At 35.1% G+C, this 19,049-nt stretch overlaps 1 long non-coding RNA gene across 1 annotated transcript; it reads left to right on the top strand.

Moving 5' to 3' along the window:
- The first annotated feature begins 374 nt into the window (after positions 1 to 374).
- LOC116550720 lies at positions 375 to 17,032 on the top strand. Its single transcript, XR_004268546.1, has 3 exons — positions 375 to 485; positions 15,068 to 15,074; positions 17,020 to 17,032. It is a non-coding gene; the product is annotated as an uncharacterized LOC116550720 (long non-coding RNA).
- Positions 17,033 to 19,049: the final 2,017 nt, after the last annotated feature.

Genomic DNA, 19,049 nt, shown 5'->3' with positions numbered 1-19,049 from the left:
ATTTTCAATTTTTGTTTCTTTTTCATCTTTTATAATTTTGTTCATATTTCTGAACATACAGATTGCAGTCATATTAACTGTGTTATTTTTCTTAGCAGTATATTCCAGTATTTGTGCCAGCTGTGGATCAGTTTCAATTGACTGACTTTCTCTCTCATTATGGGTGAAGTTTTCCTTCATCTTTGAATATGTGATAGTCTTGGACTCTATTCCAGACATTGTGAATTTTACGTAATTGGGTACTGGACATATTCGTTTTATTATAAAACATTTGAACCTTGTTCTGAGTTGCAGTTAGCTGGACACAGTTTAATCGCTGAAGTTATTACTTTTAAGATTTGTTAGGTGAGATAATGGTAGTGTTTAGTCTAAAGCAAGTTTGTCCAACCCACGGCCCATGGGCCACATGTAGTCCAGGATGGCTTTGTATGCAGCCCAACACAATTTGTAAACTTTCTTAAAACGTTATGACATTTTTCTGAAATGTTTTTAGCTCATCAGCTATCGTTATTGTGAGTTTATTTTACGTGTGGCCCAAGACAATTCTTCTTCTTCCAATATGCCCCAGGGAAGCCAAAAGACAGGACACCTCTGGTCTAAATCTAACTGCTTCCTACTACTGAGGCAACACTCTTCTCATTATTTAAGCAATGCCCTGTGAGTTATGAGGTTTTCTAATATGGCAGGTGGGTACAGGCGCGATTTGTTGCTCTGGATGAGTGCCAGTTATCATTTCCTTTAATCATTTTTGTATATTATCTTTCACTGCCTCAGATAGTTTCTTCACAGGCATTGATTAATATCCTGCTGCATACTTGTCAGAGATGTTCTGTAGATCAAGACTCTAGCTATCATTTTTCTATCAATCGTCAATCTATTATCTACCTACATATCTATATCTATAATCTATCATCGTCTATCTCCTATCTGTCTTCTATTCATCATCTCCTCTTTGGTATTCTGTGAACTCCAGATGTCTTGTCCTCCTTAGACTTTTGGTTCCTTCTCTTCATTTCCAGAAGGCCCCTGAGGGCTGCCTGCTTTCTCTCCCAGCAAAAGTGCAGGTACCTTTTTTAGGCAGCAATCTGGAGTTTTGGTAGTGCCCAGTGAGTTTGTTTTTCATTCCTCATCAATCACTGGCCTTTTCTGACTGATTTCCAATACCATATAATCATGTTTCATGCATATATTTCAGGATTATTCAGTTTGTTTGTTTATTGCTGGAGGGTAAATCTCATCAAAATCATTTCTTCTTGTTCACAAACAGAAATCCCAATATAGTAACCTTAACCAACTACATATTATCAGTTTTCAGATGCTATAATGTCCTCATTCTATGATGTAGTATACATGAGGATTCCAAAACCATTTGTCTTTTTTGACTTTTAATTTTTACTATCACCGTTTGTCACCTTCACATGCAGTCTAAAGTTAGTCACTGAGCTAGGTGCTAAATTCCTCACCTTATCCACAATATCGGTGGAATAATAATTGATAAACATAGCCTCTCAACAACGCTAATCACCACACTCCAGTGAAACCAAATTCCAATGAGTATTATTTGTCACGCTGTTTATCACATTCTGCAAATTATCCTTGGCCTCCAGATAACAACTGTCTTAAATTTACAGTTAAAAGTAATGATTTTGTGAGATATGAATAGATGCTAAATAGAACTAGTATGGATTTGAATAGTGGCAATTTAGTATACCATCTCACCAAACAGTGAAAACACGTTAAAGTATCATTTGTGTATTTGTGAATAAAGAAGAAATTCATATTCTATGACTTTGAAACTGTTTGCTGTGAGGCACTGAATCATGATGAACATGTGGTTACAGTTTTCAGTCAGCTAAGAGTAGAGAACTTCGAACTTGGAGCAGGAGAGTAATTGGCAGGAGGAAGAGGGGGCGCCATTAGTGTTCGGAATCAGAGACTTACGTGGGCAATAGCATGTATTTTGTAAGGGCATATTTCCATCTAGTCTGTTTCATTGCCAATAAGTGCAGAAAAGAACTGGGAATTAATTTAGAACCTTTGAAAACATATTTATGTGCACATGTAACTCCAAGAGCAACATTTAAGTGTGTCTGGGTAAACTGAGTTACAGGTTAGGAATAATAGCATATCAGGAGCCATCAGAAACCTGGTAATAAATGACCTCAGTGCCAATCCTGACCAATTCCTGCTAACACTCACATCATTACAAAGTGGCAAGTTGTATTTATCTGTATTTCAATATTTCTGCTTTAACTACACTATAATCTGTTTTATTAATTTAGAACCCCAGAAACAAGTTAAATAGAAAATCTAATATCAACGTATGATTAGATAATAGGATAACTTTAAACGTTATTGAAAATATATGTGTGATTTAAAGATAATGCTTCATTTTGAACCAGAAACAACTCCTCAAGAAGGAATATAGCAAACAGTCTCTCAGTTGTTGTTTATTTTAATAAACAATATGCCACTCTGTTTCTGGACACCAGAACCGTGTGGCCACTTTGTTTAGACTAACGCATAGTATGACTGACAGCACTACAACCTGAGTAGCCCTGTTGTTCACACTATGCTATTACTGTGCTGCTACACTATTACTGCTTTCAATATGATTTTATTAATCAATCCATGATAACCATTTAGCGCAGAGTCTGTCTTGTAGAACTCTGCTTATAAATATTAGATGTTGTCACTGTTATTTATAATATTTTCCCTTACAAACATCAAATCCTTTTTCTTATGACTCCCTTCTACTTCAGCAATAAAAGCTCACATTTCTTTTATGGTTGTGCTGCAAGGGTTAAAGTCTGTATGCAAATGTTTGGGTCACATTTAAACTGTTTCTATCCATTAGAAAATATCCAAGTATTTAAATACTTTCTGCCAAAACATGAATTGGTTGCAACTGTATTTCATGGTAACATGTATTAAGAATTACCAGTTTTTCTTTAAAAAGCAACTTTACATTTTAGATTTCATTTAAGTGCATGCTGTAGGGAACGGCTGGAGTCAATTGAAAAACAGACATTTCTCTGATAAAATTCCTTGGCATTGCTATGGGATTTGCTGGTCTGTTTGTTTCCCTAATAGCTGTTGTACTCCACTGCTCAGTCTTTGCCCAGCCGTTCCCTTGGATGATCCTGTGCTTAGCAGCTAACACAGGAGCCACAGCAGATGGAGAAAAAGCAGAGCACCAGAAGTCAGTCAGTGAAGACATGTAGAGGACCGAAGATGTACAATTAGCAAACAATGTATCTGACAATGAAAACTTAATAGAAATGTTTCAATAAATGTGAAATTAATAGCCTTCATGAGAAAGAATAGGTTTTTTCACTCCTAAAGATATATCTGCAATAGCAGTCGCAGAAATAGTTAAGATAAAAGAAATAATTTGAAAATGTCACTTAATTCATGTTAGGGTATAATGGAACAATTCTCCTAGGGCTAGAATGACTCCCCGGGAGTGAGTTAGGCACACCGGGATGCTGCATTAACTCCAGCATGCTAATGAGCCGTCCCGAATCATCAGAGTCTCTGTCTCCCCGGCAGAAAATCATACCCTAGGAGAATCTGACTGATTATACTTAGCCACAATAATTACAATACTAAAGAAAAAAAGATTCCAGAAGCTGAATTTCTCACATACGCATGACAAATTTGCCACATGTACTGATGTTGATTTTATCTTTCACAATATCCCTGTTGCAGTTATTTCGAATGACAAAATAGCCATTTCTTAGAAATCAAATCAACTGGGCTAAGAAACAGATCCTTTGAAACTTTTATTTAGATCATTCATATTAAAATTATTTGAGGATACAATAAATTCAGGATTACAATCAAGTGTGGTCGGATACATCTATTCCACCTTGCTGTTCATAGTTTTACATGGTCATTAGAGAAGAAATTAAGAAAATAAGAACACTGGAAACACAAGTATAAATGGTTGCTATAGGAGAAAGCTGAGAATGTTCTTTACCATCCTGAGGATGAGTAAGTGTGCTAGCTAACCCACTTGCACAGAATAAATCAATATGGAGTTTTAAAATTAAAAACAGCTGTGTAAACAAGCCAAGAGTTTGTCTCTCCATTAATAAAATGTACATGTTTAAATCACTGTAAGTACTTATTTCAATACATTGCAAATAGTTTGTTAGAAATTTAAATTTTTGAACAGACATAAATGTAATTTTTTATTTTACTAATAACTAGAAGACTAGTAAAACACTATAATCACTATAGTTTACATATTTAGCAAGAAATTAATATTTTATATTTTATCTTCAAATATTTTTGGGTAGGGTATATATTTGTACTAGCATTAGAAAGACAAGTGTAGATATATTCACTCTCTTTTTACTTTATTGTGTTTTGAAATATATATGTAAAGAGCACGTCACCTTCAACATCATTATTTTACTACCATTAGACAAATATCTATCTGCTATTAGACTTCAAAATTTTGCTTTATGAATTTTATAAACACACAGAGGTGTACTAGAGACACATCATACCATCCCATGAGAGGAATTTTGTGCACATTTAGAATCCACATTGAAAGCTTGAAATCTGCCATATTGGGATTATTTACATCACAGAAATACGCGAACACTACAAATCAGAGGTGATTTATTTTCTTGCTATTAGGAGATTTCATTGTTCACTATTTCCAAGACAGTACTACAAACATAAAGATATAAATCTGGACACACTCTTGCTGTGGAAGAAAGAATTCTCCTTTCTCCCATTGCTGGGAACTGTGCTTTTTACATTACATGGGAAAATGGACTTTACAGATGTTATTAAGGCTATATATCTTAAAATAGGTAACTTCTTTTAAATTATCTAGGTAGGCACAGTGTAATTCCATGAGACTTTAAGAGCAGAGAACTTTCTCAGACTAGGATGGGGTCTCACCAGAGGGAAGCTGCAGAGAGATTTAAAGTGTGAGGAGTACATGACCCATTCTGCTAGCTTTGAAGATGAATCGTGTCACAGGTTAGGTTTCGCGGGAGGCCTGGAGAAGCTGTGAATTATCCCCTGCCAGAAAAGAGACATTAGACCTACACCTGTATGGAACTGAATCCTTCCAACAACCTGAATGGGAATGGAAATGGAGTCTCCCCTAAACCCTGTTGATAAGAGCCCTCATCACTGATAACTCGACTTTAGCCAGTGTGACCAGGAGTGGAGAAACCAGATAAGACCCATCAACATCTAACTTTAAAATTGTAAGATAAGAATTTCATCTTATTTTAAAATGCTGAGTTGGTGGTGATTTGCTATGGCAGCAAGAAAAAAATAAGTATATTTACACAGATACTTCATGATCTAATCAAATTCAAATACTTAAAAACATGAAAATTTAAATAATCTGTAAATCATCTTTGCTCGTGACCTATGCTTTAATTCCCCATCATTTTTTCCAACTTAGCATTCACAATCCTAAGCAAGCGGGCAGCATGATCCTCATTACTTTCTGAAATATATTTTGGAAAATCATATGTATAAAAAATCATTTTCTTGATAAAGAAAAAAAAGTTCAGTTAACGAAAATACTGCAAATACGATTACCTGATTTTTAAAGTTACTAAACTTTGTGTCTTAATCATTATTTAAAATAACTAAATTCTGTTTCAAAAACATGTTAACATTGCTTCCAAAATCAGACCCAAGCAGCCACTGCTCTAATGATTACCCACTTAATATTAGTTAAGTCAGAGTTTTAGAAATGCCCTCATATGGAGAATCTGAATCTGTATAGAAATAGAGTCATGTTAATAGATTAATAAGTTTTACTACTGTGAAGATATGTTAATAAAATGCAAGCTAAGTTAGCACTGTTAAATACAGAGCAAGGCTTTTATGGCTAATATTTGGAAACAATGGATAATGATAAAACATTTGAAAGAATGGTGTATTTAATTAAGTGATATAGAAGCCTAATTTGATTTAGACATCTAACTCCCTAGATAACAGATCAAAAAAAGAAATTTTTTTTTTTTTTTTTTTTTTTTTTTTTTGAGATGGAGTTTCACTCATGTTACCCAGGCTGGAGTGCAATGGCCCGATCTCGGCTCACTGCAACCTCCGCCTCCTGGGTTCAGGCAATTCTCCTGCCTCAGCCTCCTGAGTAGCTGGGATTACAGGCACGCACCACCATGCCCAGCTGATTTTTTGTATTTTTAGTAGAGACGGGGTTTCACCGTGCTGACCAGGATGGTCTCGATCTCTTGACCTCGTGATCCACCCGCCTCGGCCTCCCAAAGTGCTGGGATTACAGGCTTGAGCCACCGCGCCCGGCCCTAAAAAAAGAAATTTTTAGAGTCATTTGAAATTAGAAAATAATGGCAGTGATTATATATTCACAAATATAAAAACTATTATAAAAATGCTTTTAATTCTTCAGAATCGTCTCTTATATACATGACAAATACAATTAACTTATTTACTCGGTTAAGAGGCAACAGTCATTCAATGGCAAGGAATTTGTTCAATAAATAATTTTACAATGATGTAACTGCTCAAAACATAAGAGGATTTATGGCATTTTAAACTCAATGTGAGTCTTCTATTCACTTAAGAAATAACATTTTCTTTATTTGCATGTTGGTGAGAAGATAAAAAGCAAACATATATCTGACTATAAAACTATTTAGCACATTAGTAATACATATACCTGTATTTTCTTTACTATCAAAGATACATTTCTCATATATAAGATGTAATGATTTCTTATGGATGATAAAATATATTTTGTATTGATTCTAGGTGTTTTATTCAAAACATTTGCGATTTCAAATTATATGGGTTTATTCTTTTTTAAAAAAGAACTATTTATGGTAATAATCCTTAAATTAATAATTACAAGAAAAAATTACTACAACCCACAAACTTTAATGCAAAAAAATTGTATCTTTTTAGAATTGCATAATACGTCTATGATTATCCATTCATTAAACAGAATGATAACAGCACCATAATTTTTAGTATCAAAATTTTCCTACGAGTAAATTAGAGGCATATAGAAACTGAAGACTAGAAATAATTTATTTCTATATGCTTCTAATTTACTCGTAGGTTTCTTATTCATAATAACACATTTTCCATTAGGATAAACTACACTTAAAAATATGTGAATGATATTTAAAATCCTATTCTGAAGTGTTTCATAGACTGTTAAAGCCAAGCTTTTAACATGTTTATAAGCCACAGTCCCCACAGTTCTCTTCTTCCGTGACAAAACCAAAGAACCTGGATGATGCTAATCTAGAAGGACATTCACAGCTCATGAAAGAATCATCACTGCTAATCAAATCAGAGAGAAAACCCACCACTCTGCACCACTGGAGACATTCCATGTACTGAATATTTCATAAGATGGAGGCTGTAGCTGAAGCAGAAATTCTCAACAGCTTCAGGTTGCGTGCAAATATTTACTTAAACATTCCAGCACGGTCCAACTTGTGTGCAGCAACAGCACCAGTGAGCCTGGGGTGATCTTTATAAATTATGGTAATGACTTGTGACATGATTCTTGCTAGGTCACAGGAGCTTGCCTTGGTCTTTCCTGCTTTGCCAGCAACTCCCCTACTTGCATGACTAAGTGGGCAGGGTGCCACAGGAAACCGGATGCAAACACAATGACAAATGTCTGTTTTGACTGCTTAAAATTGAGCCCAATTGTTGATTTGCAGAAACAACAAAACACAATCAAGGGCTGACACCAAGCTCCTGAGTCAGGAGAATTGATGAACTGGTGTAAGGGTAGGACTTGAAAGTCTTGGAAAAGGCTGTGTCAGTTTGTCAAAGTTTGCATCACCATTTTTCATTACATTGACACACACTGCCCTGCAACACTTTTCTTTACACATTTAAAGAACATTTTGGCCTCTCCCATCATATAGAATAAAAATGTCAAGGATTCAAAGAAAACAGAATCATTTTTATTGTTTTCAAAGATAATTTCTGCAGTATTCTGATGAGTACTTGGAATATTTGGTGTAATTAAAGATTAAGATACCAAGAATTAAGTAGGAATGAGCTTAAGTAATGAAATTGCTTAGTTAAATAATGTAGAACAGCTGCAAAAGTTTGATCAAAAGAAATTCGTTTGCAGGAATAGCAACCAACAAGTCCATACTTCATGGTTAAACTTTGACAGTGAACTCTACTTCTTAATATCTTCTTATATTTCATTATTTTCTTTTTGAGACGATCATGGTGACTTCCCTCTACTCTCATAGTATCCAGCTAAAGTTATCTACAAGTTTTTTAACTGTGCACATTAAGTGGAGGTTTTTTTTTTAACATTTGTATACATCTTAATGTCTTGTAATTTAATTGCTCTTATTTGGAGTCCAGCCTAGGAATAGGCTTTCAAGTATTAGTCAGAAGAAGGACTGATGAGTCAATGGTACAAAAGAAGGAAAATCATATAGCAAATGGTTTACTGCCTTAAAAATCAGAGGTATAACACATTGGGCAAAATAACAACTGTTTGAAAGATGAGCAAAATTAAAATTTTCTTTAATTTTGATCCATATATAATATTCACAAATATATAAATGAAAATATTAATAATTTTCAGTGCTGGTATTTATTTAATTGATTAGAATAACAGCAGAAACTAGAGAGATGACAGTAACAGTGAAATTAATTGGTGAAAAACCAAAAATCAAGCTATCAAATGTATGATGTATGTAATTAATAAGAATGAATTTCTAGATTAAAACAAACTTTTTAGGTACAGGTGAGAAATCTAATACTGAATTGACTTATTTCTTCACTGGATATCAGGTATGAATGAAAATACTGTGATTTTATAAATTAAAATTAGCAAAGTATTTCTTTATGACTTTACTATTTTGTAGCAGACAAGGCCTCTAATGAGAGCAACTATGTGTAATATATAACATTAAAAATTTTTCATCCATCAAAATGTCTCATAAGCTTCAAGACAGCGAGTGAGAACTTAAAGAGTAAAGATTCAGCAGAGGAAGAAAACTCAGGATTGCATCATTCCCTTTGAATTCAGGGAGCAGAGCTTGATGTTAGAAAGCATGGGTGCTGGCAATACTCTTCCTGTGTGTATTTCTCTGCCTGTGTGTATTTCTCTTCCTGTATGTTCTTGCTGTGTGTATTTCTCTGCCTGTGTGTATTTCTCTTCCTGTGTGTATTTCTCTTACCGTTGGGAAATGGAAGGTTTCATGACCACTTCTTCGGGAAACAGTTGGTAAGCAGATCTTAAATGATAAATTGACTCCAGAATTTTAATATCTCTAAGCTGTTATGTCTATAAATACGCTAGGAAAAATATGTCATTTCACTGCATTTGGCACAGGCCAACTGTTGGCTCAGCGTGAACTCAGCCATCTATTGGAATAATCTTCAGCCCTTCAAGCTAAAATTTAATCCAGGGTTCCTGCTACATGGGCCTATGAGGATATATTTAGCCGAATACACTTTAATATTTCTTCTACTCTGTTCACACACCTTACATTCCATTCTCACATGTACTGCCCACGTTTCTATAAATATGATTTGACAAAAGTTCTGGAGTTCTTTTGGGATACACCGCACTTTCTCATAGATCATATTTTGTAACTCATCCTTTGAGACTTGTTAGGACTTGAGTCTGGTTATAGTTCTAGAAGCAATGAGAAATGAAGGGTTAGGTTTTATTAGGTTAAACAGTTCCTTGTGACACAGGATCCTTTTTGTGCCACTTCTCCAGCTGGAAATTATCACTTCCAGAAATACTCCTGTCTGGGTTTTGGAATTCGGCTTACAACACACTGGCCTGGAGCTCATGCCTGCCATGGGTGAGCTGAGCATGGAATGGGAAGGGGTGGGTGAGTGAGTGAGTACAGGATCTGGCCATGGCACACAGTCAGTGGCTTCCATCTTGGGGACTGGTGTGTGAATAAAGGGAGCACAGTGGCACCCAAAAAACTTGGAGACCTCAGAAACTGCAGAGCCCCAGAGGGGTGTTACAGCATGTCACAGCTCTGGCTCAGGGAGTCCCAAGATCTAGACCCCCCAGGAAGTGTTATGGCTTGTTTGTGGTACAGCTCATTTATTCCCAATGTTCACACACTTCAAGCAATGGGAGCATGCCCTAGCTTGTTCAGTACTGTTGCTCCACTCTGGCCCATGACTCCTGGGTTGGCCCAGCCCCATTACCACTTCCCACTATGTGGAGCAGCTGGCCGGTGGTAGGGAGAGCAGGAGGGCTGCAGCATTGCAACACCTTTCACACCTGTCATTCAGTGGATCTCAGGTTCTTGTCCCACATCCAGGAAGAATGAGGTTACATGGACAATCAAAGAGTGAGCAAGGTGAAGAAGAGTTTTTTAAGCAATAAAACAACTCTCAGTGGAGATGGACCCCAAGTGGGTAGCCCCTACCCATAGGCTAGTAGACCCAAAACATGGCTGAATCTAGGGTTTTTATGGGCTCATAATGTGGCACTGCATGCTGATTGATCCAGGTCAGTCCTGGAAAAAACATCATTTGATTGGCTAAAAAGGCATTGAGAAAGTTTTCACTCAAGTCCTGGACTCTACTGGGAAATGACAGCTCAGTTTTCAGGCTTTAAACTGTACTTGGTTTGAAGGTTGGGTTTCATCAAGGACCCAGTCCTTCCTGCCTAGGAATTCAGCTGCCTCATGCTGCTATCACTTGCAAGGCAGCTACTTCAGTGTAGGCCCCTATAGGTTCTGCAGAAAAGGGAAAACTCACTTCCACAAATAGAAGAGAAGGGATACTTTTAACAGCAGAGGAGACTCAGCATAGTTTAGGGTTTCAATGTCTCCAGTTTCATCTGGTTTTACCTGTATATCCTCGCCCTAAGTTTTAGTGCCTTACTTCTTTCAAAATTTTAACTCCGAAAATAAGAGGCCCCATGAAATTGGGAATTTGGTTTCCTTTGCAAGTCATCCAAGAACATTAATAAACTGTAAACTTGGTTTTCAAAATTCTTACTCTTAAGATATAGGAGATAAATATTGGGCTGGGCGCAGTGACTCACGCCTGTAATCCCAGCACTTTGGGAGGCCAAGACGGGTGGATCATGAGGTCAAGAGATTGAGGCCATCCTGGTCAACATGGTGAAACCCGTCTCTATGAAAACTACAAAAAATTAGCTGGGCATGGTGGCGCGTGCCTGTAATCCCAGCTACTCAGGAGGCTCAGGCAGGAGAATTGGCTGAACCCAGGAGGCGGAGGTTGTGGTGAGCCGAGATCGCGCCATTGCACTCCAGCCTGGGTAACAAGAGCGAAACTCCGTCTGAAAAAAAAAAAGATATAGCAGATAAATATTATATTGTTTTATTTTCTGATTTGGGTTACTTATTCTTTTATAGTCATAGAAGCTTTCCAGCTTCTTATGCAAATGTTGAGCTTACAATTAAAGCAATTAATTGATTGTCTTTGCCTAGGTTCTCCAGCATACCTCGAGGTCAAACAACTCCATTATATGCTAATTTTACTAAACAATATTATAGCAGAAAATACTTGGTTATCCAGTCCCTTACTTTTTGTATACATTTGATTATAGGGAACCAGAGGCAGTGATTTGAATAGCTTATTTGCCACCACATTCTGAGGATTACCAATGTCCCCTTTCTCATTGAAAACCTCATTACAATGCCTTTAAAAAATTACATCAGAGATCTAATTTCATATAACTCAGGGCCCATTCCTTAAGCTTCTTTTATCTGACATCATTTCTACTACCAGGTTTCTATTTTTCAACTAGAAAAAATATCAATAGAAACAGAAAACAGACTACTAGGAGAAAATATATAAACAGTGTAATATACCTATTATGTAATATATATGTTATATTATTTATATGACACAAGATTTTATAAATATTTTTAAATATATATGTATTTTATATCATATATATATAACATCTCTCTATGTGGAAGGAAGAATAGTAGTCCTCCAATGCAAATCTCTTTGTTTTACCTAAAACATATAGTCCTATTAGTGCTGATGATAAAGCTGGAATGCCTTATGTTGACAAAAAACATTTAATGGCATAGCTCAGGATCAGTTAATCACTGCTATTTTTTGTAATCAACCTCTTTTTCTTTTTTTCCTGTTCTCTGGCTATACAGATACAGTAAATAGTATTTTGAGATAATAATAGAGGTTTCTTTGTCCAAGTAATTTTTTTAGTGATTGTTCTTTCTTCATCCTTCATGCAGCAGTGAATTTTCTTCTCACTTACCAGTGTCAGGGTCAGAAATTTTACATATAAAACAAAGACAGATTATTAATGTTGAGTTTCAAATAATCTCTTGAATTTTGCAATTGAGATAGTCTTGAAAATATAAACCTTTGACTACAACAGCTTGTTCGATCTATTTTTTGGAAGTGGTGATGGTGGTTGTGTGTATATGAAAAAGATAAAGAGCTTTGGATATCGTGTTAATATTCTTGCGTGGATTCATATGTCGTTAAGCTACTGTAACCAAAGTTTAAAGGTTTAGATTTGCTTTCTACTATGATGGAAGTCTCTAACCATATGTCCTGGGGATAATCATGTTCAATATTTATATTAATGACTTGCACATGACATAGGCTATATGACAGGAAGGTACACAGATGGCACAGAACAGATGCAGCTGGGATAGGTGCAAACACTTTGTGTGACAGCATAAATACAAGAGAAAAAAGCAAACGAAAAACAAACTACAGCAACCCAAACTATTGTCAAACATGAGGAAGGAGAAAATAAAATAATAAAATTATATTCCACAGGGATAAATGTAAACTCCAACACTTTGTTTATAACATGCATGGAATAATTATGAATGCCATTTAATGAGACTGAAACAGTTCTGTAACAGATATATGGATAATGTCTTAGCAACAATATACACTTGTTTTGAATTATTTGCCTTAAATTTACAGGAAAAATTACCAGAGTTGAGTCTTGCAGTATAGCATTATCTTAGAAAAGGAATGCGGCATCCTTATGACTTCTGTTATTAATCAATTTATAAGGGCCCTACTATCCACCCAGACCTATTTCTAATTAGATGGAAGACTGCTCTTAATTTATCTTTCTATTTGAAGGCTGTTACATCAAAACAGAGTGTTGCTATTATGTTATAAGGATATTTGTTGTATTATTTTCTTCATTGCCTATTTAGATTAATGGAAGATATAGGGCCAAATACTTTTCATTTCTTATGGGAAGAAAAACTAAAGAACATTTCTTTGGGGTTCTGGTAATCAATATAACATGTCTAATGCATACTTAATTGTCTTAGTTTTTCAGGGTTGCTATAGCAAAACACCGTACAGTGATCAGCTTATACACAACAGAAACACATCTCACAATTTGAAGGGTGGGAAATTGGAGATCAAAGTGGCAGCAGAATCAGTATCTTTTGAAGGCTCATCTCCTGGCTCCTAGATGGCTCTCTTTGCCCCGTGTCTTCATATGGTGAAAGGCAGTAGAGAGTTCCCTGAGGTCTCTTATTAAAAAGGACACTAATATGTCCTCTACATGATCTAATCACTTTCCTCCTAATACCATCGCCTTGGAAATGAGGACTTTAACATACAAATTTTGGTTTTAGGGGGACACAAACATTCAGACCTTTACACTGATAAAAGGCATACATAAACCTAACCATAATTTTGTGACTATTGCTTTACTCTTTACAAGGGGAAAATACATAAGCATTATGTTAAGAATTGTTAGGAATTTTCTTTAAAAATTCCACAGCTGTGTGTGTGTGTGTGTGTGTGTGTGTGTGCACTTGTTTCTCATGTTAGGCAAAATGACTGCAAACATAAAACAAAGAACTTTCCCATACACAGTTATGTTTTCCTATATAAATTAATAATTAAGTAGCACTTAGAGTTGGAAGTGACAGCTCTCTGAGCTCTCCCCCATTGTATTCAATTTTCTGACCAGTATGACCACTTCATTTTCTAGGACCATTCAGAAAGGTGCAGAGTAAAGAGCACTTTCTCATCCTAGGCTTTACTCCTTTGTCAATGTCAAATTAATTCAAAAGACAAGCTTTTTCCATTTGGAAACTATTTGCAAATAACAGTGACATTGTACTATAGGAAAATAATAGCTAGATGTAACATTTCCTGAGGCTGATAGTTTGTCATTATAAACTAGATACCCAGGACAATTTTATGACTGAAGAATGTACATTACAAATACACACACCTATACATAAATATCACAGATCATATACTCTTCTACGTAGAAATTTACAATAAAATCATAAAGTCCTGTTGTATTGAATCTGTAAGAAAAATAACATGTACTCCTTGGGCCTAGACCATCACACTATTTAAATCTTAAATTTTTCAGTAAAACAAGAATATGGAAGATATGAGTTATGTAATCCAATTTGGAAAATAACATTTTTAAATATATTTTTCAACCCCCCTTATATTGCTCGGTGCTAAATGGGAAGTACATGAAGTATAATGTATTAAATTAACTTGCTTCCAAATATTTTGTGAAATTTTTCCCGTTAGTGAATAAGTACCTATCAAATTCATGGTCTTATACATGAAGGGGACAATGGTCCCATTCAGAACAACTGAAATCCTTACACTTCTTCCAAGAGTTAGTAACAATAAATATCGCCTGTTATTAAACGTGCAAAATTCTGCTAGTCACAAAGATCTAACAATTATGAGTCCTTGTAAAGCAAATGAGAAAACATCCTTACTTTTACTTATAAAGGACGAAACCAGCTTAATGTTTTGTGGAAAATGTATTAATTGGTAGAATTATGTTCAATAAATTAAACCGTAACCCACCTCCCTTTTATTTGTACCCATTTATCACAATCACAGACACTTTCTTAAACCCATGCTTGACTTTCATGTATTTGAAAAACTTTCATGGTCCTTTGATTTTTTTCATTTTCTCCAAACTAAAACAGTTCCTTCAAGCAGTCCCCATTTTATGAGATTACCTTACCTTTGCACATGGTAGCCACACTTGTCTGTATGAACTGTTATTTGTCAGTACCCTGCTCAAAATTTACTTCCTGGAACTTAAGACAAGTTTTTGAGTGTTGCCGGCCACTGGAGAACACAGTGTCTACCCAATTCTTGAATTTCTGCTTACATCGATTTTGGTCTAAATCAGGCCATCACTGTTCTAGCAATTGTGATATTCTCATCTGTGAACATAAGATGATCTTGTTATGAGCTATTATTAAGTTAGATTTCTCTCACATCTCATGTTGTACATGGTTTTTAACTAAAAAGAGTATTTTATATTTAACACATGTAAAGTTTCATCTTGTTGATTATTGATCCTTGGTGATCATTCATTTTGCTTTATTGTTCGTTTTTTTGGCGGTATGTTTTGAGTTCTATTATAAAATGTATTTTTATTGTGTATATTAAGGTATCCAACACCCCACCAACACAGACACATTGAAATAATCACTACAATCAAGCTAATTAACAAAACCTATCACCTTACAAGGTGTGTGTTTGTGTGCTGACAACACATAGGGTCTACCCTCCTAGAAAATTTCAAGTATGCATTACAGCATTGTTACCTAGAGTCGCCATGCTGTAGATCTTCAGACCTTATCCATCTTTTATAACTGAAACTTTGTATCCTTTGACCAACATCTCTCCGTAACTGCTTTCTGCCATCTGTTGGTAACCACTATTCTACTCCCTACTTCTATAAATTTGACAGTTTTAGATTCCACATGTCTTTCTATATCTGGCTTATTTTGCTTAGCGTAGTATCGTCTACCTCCCTCATGTTGTCACAAATGACAGGGTTATCTTCTTTTTATGGAAGACTGTATAGTATTCCATTGTGTATGGATGTTACATTTTCTTTATTCACCTGTGGATGTACATCGGGTTGTTTCTATATCTTAATTATTGTGAATAATATTACTAATGTTACAAGGAACATAAGTGCAGATATGCTTCGAGATCTTGATTTCAATTTCTTTGGATAAATACCCAGAACTAAGATTGCTGGATCAGAGAGTAATTCTCTTTTTAATTTTTTGAGGAATCTTGATAGTATTTTTTATATTGGCCGTACAAATTTCTATTTCTACCAATAATGTACAAAGGTTCCTCTTTCTCTACATCCTTGCTCACACTTATCTTTCATTGTTGTTGTTTTAATAACCATTCTAAAAGATGTGAGGAAGTTTCTCCCTGTGGTTTCAATTGGCATTTTTCTGATGGTTAGTGATGTATAGCACCTTTCATATACTTGCTGGCCATTTGTGTGTGTTTATCTGTGTGTATACGCATGTTTACATATATGCAACTTATGTATGTATACTTGAATAACAAGACACATTCATTTTATTTTATACTTCTGAATAGTTCATGTAATCTCCAAGATGGACATGCTTTTTATCATTTTGAACTAATCACAGAGATTTTTTTTTAATAAGATCAGTTCTGAGTTCTTTAGCACATTACAAGCTTTCTAGCTAAAATATCTTATCATGTTTTCTGAACATAGTTAATCATTAGCCCTGAAAATACTACACCGTTTTTAAGTTTCTAATATCAGCCACCACTTTCGCTGGTGCTGATGTGCCTAGAAGAAATTTAGGTTTGAATGTCATCTCTCCTACATCTGGATTAACAGGGGCAAGAAAAAAAAGCTTTTTTTTTCTTATTCAACCTATAGAATAATGATGATAATGCCCATCTTACAGGCAGTAATAAGCACTCAATGAATAATAGAAAAACATACAATCCACATAAAAATAGATATTTGATAAATATAATAAGTTTTATCTCTGCCTAAATCATTTAGTAAGATATCATAACAAACATTATTAAAATGTCAGCCTAAATTCACGCAGTAGCTCTGTGCTAGCCTTATTGTATTAAAAATGAGATTAATAAAATCACATATATATCAAGATATTTAAAAATTAACAGAAAACTGTGGAAAGCATAGGAAATCTCTTATTTAAAATTTAGTTGTTGACAGTTGCATTAAATTAATGTGAATAGCTAATTTTGTAATACTAGCACCACTTTTAGAAAGGTCTTTGCATGACTCAGCCTGTATTTTTCTGATATGTTTTCTTTAATGTATAGGAGATGTGAATAAGACCTTACAGCATCATTGATGCTAATGTCTTATATAATCTTTCTTGGGAATGATAAATTGATGTTACCAAATTAGTATTAATATCATTGTTATGTGACCTTTTCAAATATTAAGGATGATAGAAACAAGTTTACTTACTAGGTGATTTAATTAGAGAATATAGTTTGACACTGTATGTATACACATATTCAAACAACACTTCCTGAAAAGAGGTCATTGTTGAAAAGTGTGATATATTAGGTACAGATTTTAGTTAATTCATTAATTAATTTTTTGAGATGTGGGCTCACTGTGCTGCCCAAGCTGAGATGCAGTAGCATGATTTTAGTTCACTGCAGCCTGGAACTCCTGAGCTCAAGTGATGCTCCTAACTCAGCCTCTGAGTGGCTGGACTGCAGATGCATGTCACCACATCTGGCTAATGTTCTTTCCTTTTTTCTTGTAACCACAAGTTCTTTCTTTGTTATCCATGATACTCTCGGATTCCTGATGTCGAGTGATCCTCCTGCCTTAGTTTCCCAAATTGCTGCAATTAAACACATAAACCACCATGCTCGGTTTAGGTACAGATTTTAATGATAAATAAGAAGTAAAAATTTGAGTTTATTGGAGATTTAAACTGAGTTAAGAAAGAATAGCAAATAATGATAATAATAATAATATTTCCAGAGACAAGAAACTTAGTTGCGTGATTGCTGCCCAATGTTACATATTTTAAATGTTGTTCGAAAATAGCAATGTTAATCATCTTAAAATATATTTGTTTTTATTTTCTAAAATAAGCACAGATTTTGTAAAGAGAAAAGATCCAAGAAAGAAATTCTTATAGAAAGATTATAGCTCTTGTGTGATGTTCTTTTTGAAGACCAAAAAATGCAGGTTTATACATGTTTTAAGATATTAAGCAATATAAGAAGACCTTATTGGAATGATGGACAAATAACAATATATCAGGAGTTCCAAAGTGATGTCTAGCTATGATTTACTACTCAATTAGCTGCTTGTTGGTTTCCACATTTAATTTTACTTTTTTTATAATTAATCTCTGCCACAATACATAGCTCTTAAAAGCAGAAGTTGTGCCTCAATGTGTCTTTTTTTAAGGTATATTCCATGGAATAATTTATCCATTAGTACTTGCTGACTAAATGTGTTAATACCCAAAGGGAATCTAGCAGTAGGCAGAAGGAGAGAAAGGTATCAAAGTGGTAAGTAGGTAACTGCAGCCAATACTGATGACAGAAAAACCCGAGACAATATAGAAAAAATAAAACTGAGTTGCACGGAGTATATAGGGAACCACGCACTCAGAAAAAACAAACCACAGCGGCACACGCCTATAATCCCAGCACCTTGGACGTCCACGGCAAGGAGATCACCTGAGATCAGGAATTCAGGACCAGCCTACCACCATGGTGAAACCCATCTCTACTAAAAAATACAAAAATTAGCTGGGCATAGTGGTGCACTACTGTAATTCCAGCTACTTGGGAGACTGAGGCAGGAGAAATACTTGAACCTGGGAGGTGGAGGTTGCAGTAAGCTGAGACCATGCCACTGCACCCCAGCCTGGGTGACAGAGCAAGACTCTGTCTAAAAAAAATTAAAAGATGCCCCAGGAAAGTTTTGGTCAAAGCTGCGAGCTACATTCTCCATTCATGGTTCATGGAGATTCATGGTTGCTCTGACAACAGAACTCTTTCTAATCTAGACCATGATAATTATAAATAGAACATATATATGTATATATATACACACACACACACACATACACACACATATGTATTTACATATTTTATAAATATAGATAAAAATATATAAATATATAAAGTTTATATGTATATTTGTGTGTATAAAATACTACCTACTAACCTACCTACCTGCATATATACCTGTATACACAGAAATGGGATAAGTGGTCATTAGTTGT

The sequence above is a fragment of the Sapajus apella genome, unplaced genomic scaffold, assembly GCF_009761245.1.
Source record: "Sapajus apella isolate SASKATOON/1434 unplaced genomic scaffold, GSC_monkey_1.0 scaffold8, whole genome shotgun sequence".
Classification (NCBI taxonomy): Eukaryota; Metazoa; Chordata; class Mammalia; order Primates; family Cebidae; genus Sapajus; species Sapajus apella.
The sequence above is the reverse complement of the archived record's forward strand: the minus strand, read 5'-3'. Positions and strand labels throughout refer to the sequence as shown.